At 41.7% G+C, this 14,975-nt stretch overlaps 1 protein-coding gene across 2 annotated transcripts in view; it reads left to right on the forward strand.

Annotated features, from left to right (window-relative positions):
* The first annotated feature begins 2,011 nt into the window (after positions 1-2,011).
* Positions 2,012-14,975, forward strand: part of LDLRAD4 (low density lipoprotein receptor class A domain containing 4) — a 280,667-nt gene continuing 267,703 nt past the window's right edge. For both annotated transcript variants that reach the window (XM_077784472.1, XM_077784474.1), the window contains exon 1: positions 2,012-2,222. The gene's annotated coding sequence lies outside the window, so the exon portion shown is untranslated. The remainder of the gene's footprint in view (positions 2,223-14,975) is intronic.

The raw sequence follows: 14,975 nt of genomic DNA on the forward strand, positions 1-14,975 counted from the left end.
CATATGGTGATCCACAGCACCAGCTTGAGGCCATCACCTCCACAATCTTCATAGCTTGGTGCTCTGTGTTCTGGGTTGGCAGATTCCTGGATCCTTCAAGCAGATTTACATCTTCCTCCAACAAGCAGTTTGGGAGAGGTGAGGCAAAAAGTGAAACAAGCACATTTAAATCAAACATGCACATGCTTAAAGTCAGCAATGTTTACACTTCTTTATGTTACCTCACCCCTGCTATTTATCCTCTTCATTCTTAGGCTCACAGATATAACTAGGAAGGGAAAAGTCTGCAGAGTACATATTGGATGGGAATGTGAACTGAGACTGATGCTCTAAATTAACAGAAAACACATAATGCATCAGGTTGGAAGGGATCATAGTGGGTCATCTGGTCCATCCTCCCTGCTCAAGCAGGGTCATCCCAGAGCACATTGCACAGGATTGTGTCCAGATGGCTCTCAAGTATCTCCAGTGAGAGAGACCCCACATCTCTCTGGGTAACCTGTTCTGGTGCTCCCAGAAACAGGGATTTCTTTATTTCTGTGAGAATGGTATGCGTAAATATTCCTGCATTTAAACATGTAATAGCAACTTTGGTTGCTATACTTGTACCCAAGTGTTTTGGGCATAGTTGAGATTAAGATGGCATTTTTACCAGTTAATCCATACCAGAGGCCTGCATCCCAAAGGATATTAACAGGGATAAGGGGAGACCAAGGGCTAGTGAATGTTTGACAGTTCTGTGTGGGACTGCATCCTGAGCCTGGAATGGACAGTGCCTGCAAGTGAACACAGGCAAGACAGAAGCTGCCTTGGGTTCGTGCCTGCTGGGCTGTGATGTGAACTGGGTTTTCCTGTCTTGCAACATTTTTGGAAAAGTTTAAAAATTTCTCATTCTGCGTGGGACAAAGTGTACTTTTTTTGTTTCCTGCACCCTGTGCCTGTCCTGACCTTTACAGAGGTGCAGGGGCTGCCTGAGGGCTGATGGGTGTGTGGCGAGGCTGCCCCGTGGGTACTGGAGCTGCCTCCTTGCCACGAGTCTCGGAGCAGGGCCATTCCCACACTACGGAGCAGCTCACAGAATCGTTAGGGTTGGAAGCAACCTCTGGAGGCCACCCAGAACAACCCCCCTGCCAAGGCAGGGTCACCTAGAGCAGGTGACACAGGAACACATCCAGGTGGGTTTTGAATGTCTCCAGAGGGAGACTATGACTTCCCTGGGCAGCCTGTTCCAGCACTCTGCCACCGTCAATGTAAAGATCTTCCTCATGTTGAAGTGAAACATTTTTTTTAGGTTATGGCTATTGCTTCTTGTCCTGGTGCTGGGCACCAGTGAAAAGAATCTGGCACCATGTTCTTGGTACCCAACTCTGAGATATTTACCTCCATTAATGAGATCCCCCCTCAATCTTCTCTTCTCTGGACTGAACAGGCCCAGCTCCCTCAGCCTCTCCTCACAGGAGAGATGCTCGGTCTTTGTGGCCTCTTCTGGATGCCTTGCAGTAAGTAGCTCCTTGTCTTTCTTGTACGGAGGAGCCCCGTACTGGACACAGCACTGCAGATGTGGCCTCACTAGGGCAAGCAGCGGGGGGGGATAACTTCTTTCCACCTGCAGGCCACACTTTTCCCCATGCACCACAGAATCCCACTGGCTCTCTTAGCTGCAAGGGCACTGTCGGCTCACGCTCAACTTGTCATCCACCACAACTCTCAGCTCCTTCTCCACGACGCTGCCCTCTAGAAGGTGAGCCCCAACCGGTGCTGGCACTTGGGGCTGTTCCTCCCCAGGTGCGGGACCCTGCACTTGCCCTTGTTGAACCTCATTCGGCTTCTCTCCCCGAAGGCGAGTCGCGGGCGGCATTTCGGGCGCCCCCGCCGCCGTCGGGCCGGTGGCGCGGAGCCGGAGCCGCGCACATCCACCCGGCAGGTGTCAGTGTGGGCTGCGGGGCCGGGCGGGAGCGCCGCCTCCCCTCCCCCGCTCCGCCCGCCCCCCGCCGGCGGCCCCCGCGCCCGCCCGCCCGCCGGAGCCAGACTCGCTGCAGACAGGCGGCAGCCAGCGGGGCGGGCAGCGCGGGGGGAGGAGGAGGAGAGGCTGGGGATGAGTTGGAGGCAGTCACAGCCTCAGCGCAGGGAGAGCGGCTGCCGGAGACGGGCAGGGGGAGGAGGCGAGGCGCTCCGGAGGAGGCCGGCGCGGCGCGGGGGCGAGCGGCGGGGGCCGGCGGGAGGTGAGTGCCGCCCGCGGCGGCGGGGCCGGGGGGCGCCGCGTCGGAAAGTGCCGGAGAAAGTGCGGGAGGCCCGAGCTGAAGGTCCGGGAGCGTGCGGGGGACGAGGCGGCGGCTGCCGTGGGGCTCCGGCGGCGCTCGCCCACCCAGCCCGCCGCGGCGGGGGCACCGCCTGGCCCCGCCGGGCCGGGCTGAGCGCCGCCCTCCGCGGCACCTGGGGCAGGTGGGGGCCCGGCCGCGGCGAGGGCAGCGCGACAGGTACCGCTGAGAGCGGCGGCCGGCCGGGGCTCCGGGGCACCCCGCTGCCGTCCTGCCCCGGCTGGCCCGGGGTCAGCCGGAGCGGCAGCCCGGACGGGCGATCCCCGGGCTCCGCAGGAGGGGCGGAGGCGAGCGCGGCTGCGGAGCCGCGGCGGCGGGCAGGGCGCTGGGGAGCGCGGAGTGCGCGGCATCCTCTCCGGCTGCTCCGGAGCAAGTGCCGGAGCTCCGTGCCGCCCGGTCGGGGCCGGTGTCACAGCCCGGCTGCCGGGGACGTGCCCGGCCCCGCGGGGACACCCTCCCGGGGATGCCCGGCCCCCAGCGCCGGGCGGGCAACTTTGGCAGGGAGGCAAAGCGGCAGTGCGGCTGCCGGGCTCACGCACCAGTGACCTATATTTGATCAAGTGCCTTTTTTTTTGTTCCTTAAAAAAGTTTATTAGCAAAAGTCTAGCTTTGCCTGCCTGTATTAGATGCCTGCCCGCATTGTTCGCAGCGAATATGTGCACCCCGAATTTCTGAATGGTGTGCCAGGTTTTCTGTCGTGTAGGTGGGTAGGTAGTTTTGCGTAGGCTGTGGTTCGATGCTTGCTGAAGAGGCAAACACACCGTTGTGTGTATGTTTAAGTTCAGCAAAGAACAAGCATGAAGCAGGCAAAATGCAAAAGTAACTTTTGTTTTCTCGGGCGATCTTAACACCTAGAATGGTACAGATTTTAGTGCGATTCAGAACCTTTCCTGAATAGCAAATGGTGGTTGTGCAGGGAACAAAAATCAGGTGAATAATTTCATGTGGTATTAAAAATACTGTTTGGTATTATAAAAGTTTGTTCATCTAAAACCATAGACATCTCCTCGTCAGGATGGAAAGCTCCTTTAAGAGGTTTGTCTGTGCTTCCAAACCAAAAGCATTAAAATATTTGTGGACTGAAAAGGTGTATCATGTAGCAACGAAGAGTGAAGTTCTCCAGCATCATAAATCTGAAGCTGGCCAAAAGAGGAGAGAGTTTTTGCCAGTAAGAAAGCCCAAGGGACAATTACCAGTAGTCATAGATGAGGTAAGAAGATAAATGCTGCCTGTGTGGGGGCAGTGTTCTTACAGGTCCTTCAACACCTGGCAATCTTGGTTAGACAGAACTTCAATTCTGCTTTCCAATTTCTTTGCTAGGAAAACGTTTTGGGAAACCTATTCTTTGGAATGATCCAGAGCTGTCTAACATATGATGCATCCTTGAATAGAATTAAATTACTGTGCACGGTGCACATCTGTTTGATTCCACTAATGAACATATAAATATTATGACTTAGTGGCTGTAAATGAAAGGGGAAGTTTTGCTGGAAAACCAGTGCACTGGTGGGAAGCAGCCTAATCAACATCCCCTTGTCCGTATTAGCTGAGATAGAGATGATAAACTGAACAGCTATATCTGTACTGGAGTTTTAGCACCAGGTATTAAGTTACTGTGACACACAAAGTGACCAGCATGAGGAGAACTCAAATTGGAATGTGTCAACTCTCTGCAGTTATCTACAGAAGTAGAAACACATCTTTTTGTATAATCAGTGTTTACAGCAGCACAGTTAGTTCCAACTCAGGTATGTGAAGACCATTGTTGCATACACATAAGGCATATTAATATTCTCCAGGGAATTCAGATGCCATAGTGGGCCTAAATGGCGATCAGTGTGTAACGCAGAATGAGTTAACAGTGTGAGACACAATATTGCAGATCATTGGTTTTTGTTAACTGAAACATTACAGGCACTAGGCAGTGTTTGACTGATGCAGTTTTTAGTCTTCAGGACCTTAGACTTGTTACAAGAAAACTTGTGGAAGTAGAAGTAAATTGAGATTCAAGATTTAGACACAGTTGTATTAAATGTTGTAAGACTACAGCCATTGGGCAGTAGATTAACCTAGGAATTTAGAACTAACCTCACTTTTTGTTATTTTTAAATGGATAAAATGCTGCTTTCTTTGCACAGAACATTAAAGTGAGACTTGAAATGAGGAATTGTTGGTTTTCCCTGCATTGAAGGAACATTTTTGCAAGAGAGGATTGTGGAGAAGAGGGAATTGAAAGTTTTCTCTCTGATTATCTTGACCAAAATTTAGTTCTTTTTCAACTGCCCTGCAGTACCTGTCTAGTGCTGCCCTTCCACCAAAATCTAGTTTTATGTCAATGACACTGTCTGAAATAATTTGGAATACTTTCCAAATGTGGATATGATGTGCCAGAAAGAAGTAAATAATTATTGAAATAATAGAGAAATACCTTAAAAGTATTTTAACTTAGCATAGACTCTAAGAGAAATGGAGTGTTAAAAAGTGTGTGCCTATCCAACAACTCTTGCATCAGGAGCCAAGGTTATTGCATTTAACTTGTGAGTGGTCTTGGAAATTTTATTTTTTTTTCTCTCTCTGGTTTTTCATGGTTCAAAACAGCTCCCTGCAAGTGCATTGCCAGTTACAGAATGCAAATACTTCTAGGAGTTTGGAGATGAATTTTTCTGCAGATTGGTTCTGTGGTAACCGTGAAATTCTTCAATGGCACCAATCTAGTATCAGCTGCTCGTTCAAGGCACTGGTGCCAGAACAGTGGTGCATCAGTTGCTGGGAATCCAACCCTGTAGTGAAATGATTCATGCATATACATTTTCTTTTCTCAGTTGACAGCTATTTTTAAGAATAGCTGTCTTGCCTAGAAGGTTGATATCTAAGCAAAGGCAGCCTAGATAGCTAAAAATTTCTTTCACACCAAACATAATCTTAGTACACTAAAACACTTAAATGGAATTGATTTTAATTGATTCTTGCTGAATCTCTGGTTCTAATTGGCCATTATAAAGGGATCGTGGTGTTTTGGAGCTGATGTCAGGAAGTTGGCAATTTTTTGCATAAAGAAAGATGATGAGTTTGAAGTAGATGTCAGTTTGAAGAAACTTATAATAATAATGGGTAGTGATATCTATATGGTAGCAGATTACTTGACTGACTTCTTGAAATGAATTGGATTCTCTGGGTACACAAGCCTGAAGAAATGATCTTGAAATGACACGTTTGTCCAGTGTACTTTAAAACTCTCTATGTGCTGCATGGGCAGAATATTCAAGTGAAGGAAAGCCATGGGCCTTTCTTTTTTCTGTTGTGTTCTTTTGAACCTTATATTTGAAAAAGAAATGTGAGGGGTTTTTTTCTCTTAGAGAGTTTTATTTGCTTTGTTCTGAGACTGTCAGTTGAATAATAGTAACTCTAAGAAGGGGACAGCAGTAGAAAGAATGCTTGCAGGTGAATAAGAGCATGACATTACAGTGTGTCCTGTATTTCATGCTGGTAGAATGTCTCAGTATTCATCATCCATATTTATTTAATATATGCATTTCTGTTGTGTATGCTTTGATTTAGCATATTTGCAGTATGCCAAATGTAGATGCATTTTACTAAAGTTTTTTTCTTATTGTTTAGTTAAGCAATGGAAAGTTTCAAGCACCAATATCAACATTCATTATCACTCAGCATAATGATTAGTAAATTTAATCTTCCTGATTAAGATTGTTTTGGTCACAAGAGACAAGGGGCTGAGAATGAGTAATATTCATGATTCTATGCTGTGTCTGTGTTGTTTGTATCTGTTGTTCTTTTCTCTAAAATCCTACTACAGAGAACACACTGACCTTTTAAAATGTGTTTGAATGATGTTGCTCTACATCAAACTTTTCTTTCAGGTAGGAGACAGAAATTAAGAGGAATGTAAATGCATTTTTTTTTTCTTATTGCCAATGGAGAGCTTTCCTAGATTTGAAGTAAGTTTTCTTAGTGCCAAGTGGTTGACTTTTCTAGAATAAAAATCCCTCCAGGGTATGCAAAAAGTCCTCTGGTTAATATATTGGCATTCCCAGAACCCACTAAAGCTTAGGCAAGTTGCCAGACACCACTTAATGAGGATGCCGAATGTCTGGCACAAATCTGCATGAAAACCAGCAAAGGAGCTGGGGGTGGAAGTGCATGCGGTGGGGAGAGGGCTGGGAAGGCAACACATACATACCCATAATTTATTTTTAATGTCTGCATTTTGCAGAGAAACTGATCAGGAATCCTTACCACAGGATTTTGAAAACTTGCTGGGAGCAGGAGTCTGGATCCCTCAAATTGGGAGAGCTGTTCTGTTCTCACAGAAATACAGTTTTATTAGGAAAGCAGTTTATGAGTTAGGGGGGTTAGTTTTTTGAGGAGAGCACCAAAAGAGGATGGATATGATAGTGATTTTATGTTTTATTATCTGCTAAAACTGAAAAGCATTTGAAAATGTTGTAAGACAATTTGGGTGACAATGGAAGTCAGCGATTGCCAGTGTCCACACAGAAAAGCTGTTAAAGTTACATGGCAGGGGTAGATAAATTACTGCTGCTGGGACACCTCAGTGTAAACCTGTGATGAGCGCTCTGCCTGATTCTGCTGAGTTTAGGATTTGCTACATGTTAGGTGGAATTGCATGTGTAATAGATTCTCTGATGGCTAGATAACTGTTAAAAGAATCAGTCATTCACCCAGATGAGGTATTTTTCCATAAGAGTTCCATTAAAACCAGAATATATTGGTTTGTGTTGAACCAGATATTTAGTCTTAAAGGTTGGCTGAGCAAACTTAGTTATATTCTGAACTGAACATTATTTCAGACATTTAAAGCGTGAAATTTTTCAGCATTTTTTCATAGGGTTTAGTCTCTCCCTTATCTACCCAAAAAAACATTCATCCTCTATAGACATATTTATAAATAGATAAATAGACATTTGGTTGGTAGGCATGACTTAAAATATATTTTTAAATCCAAAATAATTCTAATAGGAGTATTTTTTGCACATGGCTGAATTTGGAAATATGTATGCTTGTTACCTGCTTTTTAGTGCAGGTTTCAGTTGTGTATTTCACCATTTTGGAGAATTGTGTCTCTTTAGAATAGTGGCACCTACTTGATGAGTATGGTTGGGTAGGACTAAAAAGAAATCCAGATGCTCCTGTTTAATTTTGTTTGGTTTCACTAAGGTGAGTTGAGAAATTAAAATACTGGACTTCATTGGACTTCAGTGCTGGTTGCAGTGGATAAAAGGACAAGTGTATTTTGCCAGTTGTGTGGGGATCTTTGCAAAGCTTTCTCTGTGTTGACATTGTCTCCTGGCTGTCATTAGGATAGGAAAAACAACAAGAGAGTGTTGGACATTGTACCCACATTTTTAATCTAGCATGTGTGTAGGATTAGTTCTGAAAGGCACTGCCTAGAAAAGTACAGTGCTGCACATGAGAATGGAGCAGGTTGATGAAGTGTCTGTTGGAATGTCCTTGTCTTTCCATCTGCTGGTGTTCTTAATTTCTTCCAAGCTAACTACCCAGGTACCCTCTTGGTTAAAAACTGGTAATAAATCTGCTTCTGAAAAAATGTAGTCATGATAGTGAATTTGTATTGCTTGTAAAAGATTAATTTGGAGATTCCAATTATTTTTAAACTCAGTATTTCATTTTGATTCTATGTTCTGAAATTGTAAAAGATGTATTGACCTTTGAGGAAGATGTGCTTTTTAAATTTTTTTATTTTTTTTATTTAAGTTGTCATTTTAGAGGACAGTATGGAATTCTCTTAGGGTTTCTGTTAAAACAAATGTTAATACTTAATAAAATAAGATCTAGAATCTCTCTCATATTGAGAAAAGACTGGAAAATAGTGTTTTCTTCTGGATAAACTCTGAAATGTACTTAGAGTTCTAAATTAAGTGTTGAGCACTGACTCATATTATCTAGCATATGCCATTATAAGGATACTGTGTTTTGTCTTCAATTTTCAGCACCAGTACTTGACGCATCTTCAAACAGTACAGTACTCTGTTTTTTAAACACAAGTTTCACTCTTCAACTTTTCAAAGAATTATAGGAAAGAAGATGTTTGACATTTTCATAATTTTCTCTTTGTGCTGTGTGTCTGAGCCTATTATTTTGGTTTCTCACACCTGGAACCTGCTTGTTCTCCATTTTATAGAGGGAAAGGAGGGGGCAGTCTGTGACTGAGATATGAAGCAATCTCTTAACAGCTGCCTTCTTCCACTGAGATTTTCATGATTTTTTTTCTGTGCATTAATTAAAAATGATCCATTTTTACTTTGGACTTGTAAACACTTCTGAACATTCCATTAGGTGTTAATGACACATGAAGCAAGACATAATATGAATCTGTTAATCCTTTATGTAGTTGGGATGGATTTAGTATGTGTAATTGCCTAGATGTAACAGTATTTATTAAACTGTTGGGTGTAAATGGTGTTGCTTCACTTTCTGCTTCGCTCAACCCTTAGTTACTGGGTGAAGTGATGCTAATCCCTAGAGCCTCTTTGGGCCTGTACTATACAGAATGTCAGCTGGATGGCTGCCTTGGTTTCTTGGGATCTTTCAAAAGACAAAAGTGAGTTCTCTGGTTTCTGCCCCATGGGTCAGAGTTAAGAAGATGTGAGAGAGAAAATGCAAGGAACTCATAAATAATCCAACTTAATCTCCATAGCTGTTGGACTGGTGCCTTTGGTGAGATACCACATTGGTGTGTGTTCTTCCCTTACAATTTCACCTCAATGGATGACTGGTTTTGTAGGTTTTCCTTAACTAGTGCTAAGCAAAATTAAATTGAATGTTTGTAGAAATGCATGCAGATAAGTTTCAATACTCCTAATTAGAGATTGCACCTGATCATATAAAAGTCAGACTTGGGCTGACTAATGACATCTGTTGGCCAGTGCAGTTAATATGTAGATGTTTTGTTTTACAAAAGTTTGTGTTGACTTTTATCCCTCATCAAACTTATATAGATATTAGGCATGAGTGAGGTAGAAGAGAGTCCTGTGGAGATTTCCAACACAGATATTTTCAGGTTTTGTGACCCTCTCATGTTCCTCTTGCTGTTGTAATAACCTTTCTAGCAGGCTTTTAGAAACAGCAGATTTGAGATTAGGTTGTTGCAAGTACCCTATTTTCAGTTAAAGTGTCTTAAAGTGTGAGTTATCCTTATTTAATTGGGAAGCCTCTAACATGTGATCCATCTGTCCAATTAAAGCTTCTTGGATAATGTATAATACAGGTACTCTTTGGTGGCTACTTTCACATAGCTTATAATATTTTTTTTTTTTCAAAGCAACCATCTGTTGATGAACAGAAATACTGCCAGTGTTTGTCAAATGTGTGCTTTATCTGACCTGTTCTACTTAGCACCTTATGGCAAAATTCTCATCAAAGCATTTTATAAATATTTTTATTCTTACAGTGCCTTGTTAGATTGGTAATAACAGTAGTCTAACTTTTTAGTGTAGGGTTTCATTTACCAAGGATTAGGGAGATAAATCTTTCTTCATTTGCAAGAAGAAGTCACCTGCAGTGGCTACAGAGATGATGATTCTAACTTGCAGCTGTAGGTGAAAATCACTGTTCTGTTCTAATGATCTTTGCAGTCTTTTTAAGAAAACAGCTGGAATAATCTAAAGTTTCTACAGCAGAAAGCTCCAACAACCTACGTAGCCCAGTCTCCTTTTTCTCATAGGGAGTGGCTGGGCAAATAGGTAAATTCCAAGAAACAAATATCACACTGCTTATGTATTAGTGCTTATAATGCACAGTAATGATTTAAAAAAGCATTTGATTAATGATTCATAATTTTGAATTTACCTAAAAGCAGAGCAAAGTGAAAGGAATTAAAAGAAGTACAGAGAGGAATAAGTGGACCTCTTTAGTTTGTAGAGTTGGAGTTAGGTGTTAAAGGTATTCTGCAAGTGGCTTTTGAAATGTTGAATTCTCTCTTCAGTTGAATATGCAACCAGCAACACTCTGCCTTTTCCCATTCCCTGATCTCCCCTGGGTATTGTTAGCAACTGGAGATAAAAGCCTGTAATCATATCTACATGGAGACACCAGAGCAAATCTCTTGAAGTGTCGAGTCAGGATGTGTATGTTAGAGCATGTTAAACTTGTGTGTGAATGCTCTGTTGAATACAGAACAGCTTTATATATTTAACTTGAATCAATCAAAGGTCATTTGACATTCTCATCTGATGGGGAATGGAATTCAGAACATAAGTTAAGTTATACTGATATGTGTATGCCTGAGAAGCTCTTGACATAGATGTTTACTATGCTGCAACTTCTGTGTTTTACACTATACTTCATTTATCTCAACTTTCCTCCATGTTGCTTGTTATTGAGCAGTTTTCATGATGCTGCTACTTAGAGGTATCTTGGGCCTAGTTGCAAGCATTCAAGTGGATGTAATTTACACAGAAAATGGCAGTCCATCGAAATTGGGATGTTTCATTGCAAATATTTTAGACCTGACAGACTTTGACCGAAATCAAAATAAGACACAACCTCTCTTTGATTCCTGGTGAACTTGTTTTGGCCAGAGGCCTGGTGTTTTCACGGTCCTTGTCACAGAGACAAACTGCCAATGATCCCACCTTGTGACCAGGGGTGCTGTGTTTCTAGGAACATGTGGTTTCATTGGATAGCCTGCAAGGGAAGTCTGCTGCAAAGTCAGAGGCTGAAGAAATCCTTCATTGACTCGCCTCATATCTGGGGACCTACAGTAATCCTCTGTATCTATCTTTTTAAACTGTTAGTCTTTTAAACATTAAAACTAAGGAAAAAAATTCTGTTTGACAGTTTTAAAACTGAAACCTTCAGCTGGTGGGAAATTCTGAGTTTTATGGGGTTTGTCTGCTTTGAGAGCCCAGAAACTGTCTGGTTCTAGTTGGAGCTTGATAAAACATGCTTTTGTGGATGCCAATTAATATCTTTCTTCCCCTTTCTTTTCTATCTGGAGTTCATCTGATAGAGCACCTCAGGAGAACCCAAACCTCTGTTGCCTAAAGTCTTTAATTTACCCCTTTTCATGTCAGCCTTTCCCATGGAGGTTTGCAAGTTGCAGTTTCCCTGTGTCTTGAATAGGAAGACTTCTATACAGGAAAGAATATCCTGAAGCTTCCATATTCCAAAACATTAAAATGAACAGTGAAACATACATTCTTCAGGGATCTGAGAAAGAAGGGAGCTGAACTTGCTTCCCAGAAGGATCTGTGCTACAGAGAAGAGGAATTTACAGTTGAAGTAGTTGCAGATGCAGTGTGCATAGCTGGACATTCTTTTGTAAGTAACCCTTAAAAAAACCCATACTTTTCCTGGACATTTCTTTTGAGCTGCATGATGTGATGGAGACAGAGATTAGGAAAAGGTCACTCTCTCTCTCTCTTTTTTTTTTTTTTATAATATTAAATATTATATTTTATAAGGTAATTCAAGGATTGCTGTGTTCTCCCTGTAAAAAAAAAATCTTCTGACCTTTCAGTTGGTCAAGAAGAAAACAGTCACATTAAAAGCTGTGAAGGAAAACTTGGGAGCCATTCTGAATTCAATACATTGGAATTCTTTTATGCTTGAAGATACTGAAAGTACAGTTGTGTGTCCGAAAAAATAAGAGGCATTGTTATGCTATATTAGCTGTCCCACATTTAGCTCATTGTTCCAAGATGTTTGCATGCTAATTAAGATTATGGCCACCGCAGTAGAGGCAGATAAATTTTAGCACCTTAAGAATCTCTCTCATGAATATACAGAGTTCTTGACCTATTCCCAGAGCCAGCAAGTTGATTTGCTTTTGAAAGGGAAAAGTTTTGTCATAGAGTTATAACATTCTCAAGATGTAACTTTCTTAGTGTACATAGTATAGCAGACATTAGAGAGAAAATATGTAGCAAGTCGTCTTCCCCTCACTTTGAGTCTCCCATTTGGGTAATTTGAAGAATCAAATTCTGATGAATGCCAAGGATAGTCTCTTTTCACAGTGTAAAAGTGTCAAAAGAATATTTTTTCCTGCCTCTGACCTTTGTGTGTAAAATATACTGTCGTACCCTTGTGTACTTGAGATGTTCTCAGGTATCCCTGACACCTACAAAAAGCCAAATGCTGTGTGCAACTGGTTCTGTTATCTCTCAATCTCCCACATAGTTCTGGTAGTTCTTCTGTTGCTCCTGTGGCCATCCAGACATCTTTCTCTCACTCTTTTTTTTTTTTTCCCTTTAGGGTAGGGATATTTCAGAGATACATCTATAATGTCTAAGTGTCTTCCTCTTCTTTCCTTTCCCCTTCCACCCCAGTCAAGAAATCCCAGATGGCAGCTCTTTGGTGTCAGTAACAGCTGCACAGCAGATATTTTTTTTCCATCCTTAGAACTGTAATATTTGTAACTCCGTATATGTAGCTATGATATACATTCACATTAAGGATCTTCTGGTCTTTTAAGCTTCCTCAAGGCTCTTCTGGTCTTTCTTGATGCAGCATTTTGCCCTATTTTCTGTTCTTGGTTAGAAATAGCTTCTTTCAGCATAAAGAAGTTAAGATATTCTGTTGTAAATTTGATTTTTAGGAAGCCTGAATATTTTACAGTCCTGTGTTGTGATTCAAAAATTGTGCTCCCTTCTTTCATCTCTAGGATTTATAATAAGGTGTCAGCAATGATCTAGTCCATCTGGGAGCTTGCATCAATACTTGGGAGAGCCATATGTGTCTGCCTCAAACAAGGCTATAGAAAAGTGTTCCACTAGCAACCAAGATGTCATCCATCTGCTAGACAATCCTGTAGCTAGTTAGCTTAATGACGTATTTATTTGACTCGATGCTTCTGCAGAGCAGAATCCAGCTTTCCTCCCTGTTCAAATTAATACCAAAACCTCCCTGCTCTGGAGGAGAAAAGCCTGCCCGCTCTGGTGACCTGAGCTGGATGGGGAAATCCAATCATGCTGCTGCTGCTTTAGGGTATTATTTTAGCACAGGGGCTGTGGGAGGATTTCCTCCTGCTGTGAGCAGAGCAGGAATTGTCACAGTAAACATTTTACCTGGCTACATGGAATAAACTAGGTGATTATTGCACTTGGTGGCTTTCATGGAAATGCTTGGTTGGGACTAAGGGGTTCACAGTCTTCCATACATGTTCTAGGTATTTTGTAATCCCAGATGGCCCTGCAAAAAGTCAGAGTTCCAGGAATTGTGCTGGAAATATACTGTGGGAAGACCAGCCCTGTAAACTTCAGAAACTCCACATTCATACTGAGGTAAAATAGAGCACATTGGGACTGACTGTCATTGATTTTTTAACTTTCCAGTCACTCTATTCCTCTGTTTTGGTCTTTTCTGTAGTCCAAAGAGGCCAAGTCACTGTTGCAAATTCTAGTTTGATCTAATTTCTAATCTGACTGTGAGTCAGACTTAAGTTGAGAAAAAGGCAAAACAACAGGAGAAATGCAAATTTACATGAAAAGAATGTTTTGTGTTAATGGCAATTACATTAATCTCTGTTGTGGCAATCTAGTGAATTTAAAGTGGAAAGATGCAGATGCATATTCAGATTGCACAATTGGATCCAGTAAATCTTCGTCCATATCTTGCAAAGGAGTTTATGTCAGCTTCACATGAATTTCAGTGGATACAATGGATTGAAGCCAACATAGGGCTGTCTATTGAGTTTGGTAAATCTTACCTGACAGATGTTGTGGATACAAATATTTAGTAAACTTCAAGGAAAAAATAATCAGTAGCCAATGCCAGTAAGAAACAGATAATAAGAAAGACACAGAAAAAAAAAGTGCTTTCTTGCACACTAGAGGCCTTTTTTTTCTTTTTTCTTTCTTTTTTTTTTTTTTTTTAATTTTCCTTTTTTTTTTTTTTCTTTTTTTTTTCTTTTTTGGTGGGTGTGTGAGCATATTAGCAGTTCTAATCTGAAAAAGTAGGTGAAAGTGAAATCAGGACAATTCCATGGAGGAGTGTAGAGATTGAAGGGGTGAACTGTACTCACTTTTGCTTCATCCTCTAATTCTACAAAGGGAATTATAGAATAATTCAGGTCAGAAGGAACTTTCTGGAGTTCTAATCCGATCTGCAGTAACAGGACTTTTGAATCTAAAAATTGTTATTTAGATCTATGTTTTCAAAACTTGATGTTTTTTCATATGTTTTGAATTGCCTGTGTTTGGGCAGAAATGCAGTAAAGGTCAAGTGGAAGAAAAAAAAGTGTGAGAAAAGAGTATCTTACTTCTAAAGATGGAAAGTATGTGCCAAAACCAGCGAAGTTGACACAACTCTAGCTGCAAATGGGAGGGAGTGACCATGTTAAGAGTATCTGAAAACTGTTGCATGTATTTAAAGTAGGCACGTTTTATTTCCTTCAGATGTTCTAAATAATTAAAGAATGTTATAGTTTTGCTTCTGAGAAGGGAAACAGCTGACAATTCTTCACTGATATGAATTTACATATATTTATTTGTATTCCTTTTGTCACAGGGCTACTATCCATTGTTAAATAAAATAAGATAAAAGTGTCTTTTCTATATTACTGTATAAAAACATAGAAATCCTGTTAGAGATAACTGATTGGTTAGAGTAATTTTGATTAAACTTTTGGAGAGAAGGGGAATTTACATCTTGCTGTAA

Source organism: Lonchura striata, chromosome 1 (assembly GCF_046129695.1).
Source record: "Lonchura striata isolate bLonStr1 chromosome 1, bLonStr1.mat, whole genome shotgun sequence".
Classification (NCBI taxonomy): Eukaryota; Metazoa; Chordata; class Aves; order Passeriformes; family Estrildidae; genus Lonchura; species Lonchura striata.